This window comes from Rhynchophorus ferrugineus, unplaced genomic scaffold (assembly GCF_030347505.1).
Source record: "Rhynchophorus ferrugineus isolate W39M unplaced genomic scaffold, kcgeb_rfMv2 rfM2, whole genome shotgun sequence".
NCBI lineage: Eukaryota > Metazoa > Arthropoda > Insecta > Coleoptera > Curculionidae > Rhynchophorus > Rhynchophorus ferrugineus.
Window position 1 is genome coordinate 51587648 of NW_027472581.1, and position 5638 is coordinate 51593285.

The following is a 5638-nucleotide window of genomic DNA, read 5'->3' on the forward strand; positions in this document are numbered from 1 at the left end:
AAAATATAAATTATAATACATTTACCAGCACTTAATATTATTTAATTTTTTGTATTATTAATAATCGAAAAATGAAAACATACAATATAATATATTTGATGACAAAACAGCGAATGCTGAGGATTCATATTCTAAATATTGGAATTTAAATACTTTTGTATTTTAAACTAAATTAATTAAAACAACAGATCAATAATTGAAATTATTAATCTCTATAACAGGTTATAGATATAATGAATTATTATTTCGAACAAGGTGTCCGACAGTTCTACTCTATGTGTATTGTTAAATTGATTAAATGTCATTGTCATACAGTATAGTATTCTACGATACATTTTACATGCGGTGTTAAATTATCATCAACTGATTCTTGAATGTAGAGTCGTATTTTTGTGTGATTCAAATTATGGCCCTCTTCTGGAACGTGCTAGAAACATCCGTTATGTTTTCTCAGTTTTGTTTCCTTTTCCGCGAAAAACTCATTAATACAAGTTCGACATACGTAACATTTTCTAATCCAAATTTTACTTAGATGTTATTTATTGTAGATTACTATCATGTAGACAATACCAGAAGAGGAGAAGTGCTGTTCGACTTAAATCAATGTATAGAGGAGGAGTATCCATACAGAAAAAAAGTGTATAATATTTTGTTTAAAATATGGGAGATATCGAAAAGTAAACGATTCTTTATATATCTAACATCAATGGTGTATTTCTATTTATTTTTCAGATGCAGTATTGGTTTTATATATACTCTCCATATTATTAAAACTATTGTTATAATATAAATGTAATAATTTTATCATAAATAAATTTCTTAAGTAAGACTAGTAAACTATTATTTAATTTTTATTATATTTTTAATACAGATAAATAATATATAATTAGTATTTATTGTGCAGTTATATTTAATATAACACCGACTGATAAGCCATGAAATTCAACCGATCAATAAGCAAATCAACGAAGAAGAATTAAAAATATTTTGATTAATTTGTAGAGTTACCATTTTTGTTAAATTAACATAAGTATATAGCATAAAATAATTGCTCTAAGCTTTTTAATAATTTTTTATGTTTATACACATTTTCGCCAAATTATATTTTTAAATTCCTTATTAAACATATTATGTACACATAGTATCACTTAAATCAAAAACTAAATTAATTCTTCACTATTGCTTGTTTTGCAAACGGGAGTTATTAATAATTATTTCCATTTTCCAGAAATATTATTTGAACAAATTGTCAGTTTCCTTGAAGCGTCGATTCGGACTCGATAGGTAAAAAAGATTTTTAACAAAAAAATAGCACTAACTTATAAATATAAATAAGGAACTCACAAAAAATTAAAAAATAACGGAACTTTTTTAACACAAAAAAACATTTTAAAATAAAATATGTACATATTAATCGTTTTTGATTAAAAGTTTTTTTTTTTATTTTTAATGAGCTCCATATTTCTTTTTTGAATTTACTGAATAAATTACGCAGCTATTTTATTTAATATAACAATGGGTAGGCCAAAGGTGCAGCCCGTATAAGGAAAAATAGGAATGAAGAAATAATGATTGAAAATAAGGAGAGCTTTAGACCTCGAGGTCCGCTAATTTACCTGGGTGATTTGACAAATGTTCACTATGGCAACAACACTATTCACAAATATCTAATTCTTTTAAATAAAAAATACGTGAAAACTTTGTAGGTGTCTTTGAAATTTGAGCGTTTTCCCCGATTTCCCCCACATTAAAAAAAAGATAGAGCCGAACATAGAACCTTCTCCTTTTTCTTATTACTGTTTTTCATAAAGTTTAGTTATTCATCATATTTCTACAGGTATTGATGTCATATTTGAGAATATAATTTTGCTCTTTATTTATTCGTCTCAAACGGTATAATATGTATTATAAAAGAAACCAAAACACTTTGATAGGATGTTTTAGATTTAGATTAACTTTTTTTCATAACATCTTTCCACTTCCAATTTCCACCAAGTGGTACGTTTTGAAATGTTTGTATTTGAACTCATGGTTACGTTACCAATTTTTTAACTTTGTTACAGGGATGTATCCCGGGGAAGGGGACAATGGACTTAAGCCACTCCCAAGGGTATCGGAAAACTCCCAGGACAAGTTTTTTTTAGTATGTGTCTTCATAAAACCTACTTTCAACGAGGTTAAGTAAACCCCCCTCTCTAAAACAATATCTTGAAACCGTTATCGCTTTGTATCAATGTCACAGCTATTTTGAACGACGTAAGAGCTAAGACTACATTATTTTCATATTAAGTAACAGCAGATCGGTGAAGGATTTACATAATTGCCGCCAGTAACTAATTCATAATTTACCATCCCTACTGACCTCTGCGATTTAATACTCAATCACAAGAGTATATTTTAATCATTATGCGTTGCAGTTTTCAATACACTGTATGGTACTAAAATATTCCAATTTTGATAAAACTTTCGTGTTCCGTTTTCTCCATGTATATTTTTTTTCTAAAACAAAAAATATTTTTATGCCAAATTTGCGAGCCCCTTAAAATCTGCAGATCTAGGTTCCAGCCTACTCAGCCTGCTGGCAAATCCTTCAGTCTCTACCATGAATGGAGAAGTTAATTCCCAATTTTAAGTGCATATCTTCAATAATTATCAAAGCTTTATCGTAGATATGCTACATGAAATGCATGGTCTTATTTAATTTGCCATGAGTATTCGACGGATATGCGCTCTTGCAACATTAACATTTCAAAAATAGCATTAAATTGGTAAAAAACTGGTCATTTATTTTGTGAGCAGTGGGTTCCGGACTTACCTAATTTACTTATAGCTAATTTATATTTATTTATAATTACTGGTCTTTATATATATCCCTTTGTATTTAGCACTGATTCTGTCGTATATTTGATTTTGTGGCGCTGTACTGATCATTGCCATATTCGCAAATTGTCTGATATCTTGGAGAATCCCGCTATGAGTTGGCAGTTACATTTTTTTCTACTCGTTCGGCATTCTTCAGTAGTGTTGCTTTTAGGATCATCCACAGTCAGTATCGGATTGTCCCATAAGCTAATTAAGCAGTTACTGAGTTACTTATTATATTAAACTTTTTTTGAGTTATTAAAATATTAAAACCAATACTAGTGCATAGGATACATGCTTACATGCGAGGATTGCTTAGGGCATCAAGTAGTCTTAATCTGACACTATCCACAGTAATACATTATACCTTACTTGGAGACCTGGGCTTGCAGATATTTTTTTTCACATAAATGGGCAAAAAAGGTTGTTTTAAAAGTGAAGTGCTTTAAAGTTACTGAACTTATATTTCACCCATAACTCAGCATTTGCTTAATTGTTGACATCATAGGCTTATAGAATAATTTTATTTAAGTTGGACGTATTACACATGTTTTTAATGAATTTATATTTTTTATCTGTATACACATTTTAATAAGCGGTTAAAGGATTTATAACAGATGGTATTAATACGTATTAAATTGCATGAGGTAGTTTTGTAACCAATTTCATGTTGAAGCCCCACTAAAAGGCTTCATTCAACTTCAACTTCATTCAGCTTCATTCAAGTCAATATTTTTCAGTATGTATCATTTCGAAAATATGAATTTCGAAATGTGTCCAAACATTATTTTCAGTGCGTTGAAAATGTTTCAATTTGTACCGAATAAATCGTATTTTCGGGAAGTTTTACTTTTTTGCTTCAATTTGGAGCAAAAAGAGGCTAAATGTCATCGAATGCTGTGTGAAGCTTATATAACCATATTCCATCGATTTTAACATGTGAATACTGGTATCGATGTTTTAAGTGGTGATTTTGACACCGAAGGCAAAGAGCGTTCTGGACCTCCAAAAAATTTTTAAGACTGATGAAAAGGGTTTGAGGGCATTACTCGATGAAAGCATCAATGGGAATCAACTGTTGATTACGGTTGATCCTTTGAGCAAAGCGAAAAACGTCCGGAATATGACTAAAGACACTAATATGTTGTTATGTTTTGTTATGCTATGTTATTCTTGACCATGATATCGCTCGATTAAATATTGTAAAACCGCTTAAAACATACTTGGAAACATTAAAATTAGACGCCACCCACTATAATCTCCAGATCTTGTACCATCTGATTACTACTTATTCCGACATATGAGTTGTAACCTGTGAACAGTACTTAGCTTCTTATAAATATACCAAAGATGAGTCGATTTGTGGAAGCCATGCTACATATTTTATATCGATTTAGATATTTTTCATCATAATAAATTTAAAAAAATAGTTTGTTGCATGTGTTCAGAAATCTAAACATACCTCATTTTACTTTCATAATAAATATCAAAAACTGTAAAATGTATTGAAGTTTAGTACATTTTTAGGTTCACGTTTATTTATATTCATGGAAAATATGAATCTATGTTGTATTATAGAATATTTTTGTTGTTGAATCAGTTGTTGAATGTAATGTTTGAAATTAAGGTATTAAAATTTAATAATAGGAATTAATAACCACAGGTGGGCACAGTTAATCCAAATATTAACTTCATTAATTGATAATTCGTTAATTATAAAGCTAGCTCTGATAATACTGCCCAAGAAAAAGCAATGATAAAAGTGAATGTATCTCCCATTTTATGACTTAATTTTTAAAAATTATGGTTTAAGAAACAGGAATATTACAAAAAAAATTAGGTATAGTTCTTTCTGATATACATTACTCGAAATAACTATATTTGGAACAAGCCCTACCATTACTCTTACTCTGAGTAGCAGAACATGCTTAGCAGTAAATAACAAGTTTAGCATTGTAAAGTAAATAACATAGTTTGACTAGTTTAGTTTTTTTTTATTACATATTTTATTAGATAAGCTTAGTACAATATTAATTATTATTTTGTACTTGGATTAGTTCATAAGCAAAACGAGTGCTGGACAAATACATCAGAATTAATGAATTTTAGGCCCTTGCATATATTCTGATCATTTTTTGCTCTAAGATATCATTTATTGAGAAAAATGGGTACAATATATATTATTTAAATTATTTTCTATATTCTTTCTACTTTTCACCATATTTCTGGCAACATGTCGATATCTTTTCGATTTTACCTGGTAAGAAATGATATCGCGCGCACGATTCGAAATGACATTTTCAGTTTTCTCATGTGGTAGCCCTTTCCTCTTTCATTTTCATTCCTGATGAATCTTTCTATCACATGTAAACATCTGGAAACAATTAATTCATCAACTTTTAAGCCGTCCTTTTTTCGAATTTGTTGAGAGCAGCGCTGGGTTTTCATTCTATAGGTCTTCAATGTTTTTCAATTCACTGTCTTTAGAGTTTTTTAGACCCCCAAGTCGTATTTTGTTAATCACAAATACGTTTGCTAACAATGCCGCTTAAAATCGATGGAACCAAAATCGACAGATAGGATGATAGAACAGCATCCCCATAAGTTTTGAAATGGAAACGGGTTGTTAAAATTCAACGAGCTTCGGAAGCAAATGAAATAAAACACCGAAAGTGCAATTCTGAACCTAACATGACTAGCATCGGTATACACCAACTAATTTAATAATACTACTTTATATACAGAAATGTCAAAACCATCGAATATAACAGTTATG

The 5638-nt window shown here is 29.5% G+C and overlaps 1 long non-coding RNA gene across 1 annotated transcript; it reads left to right on the plus strand.

Moving 5' to 3' along the window:
- The first annotated feature begins 315 nt into the window (after positions 1-315).
- Positions 316-796, plus strand: LOC143191727 (uncharacterized). Its single transcript, XR_013004603.1, has 3 exons — positions 316-491; positions 549-677; positions 733-796. It is a non-coding gene; the product is annotated as an uncharacterized LOC143191727 (long non-coding RNA).
- Positions 797-5638: the final 4842 nt, after the last annotated feature.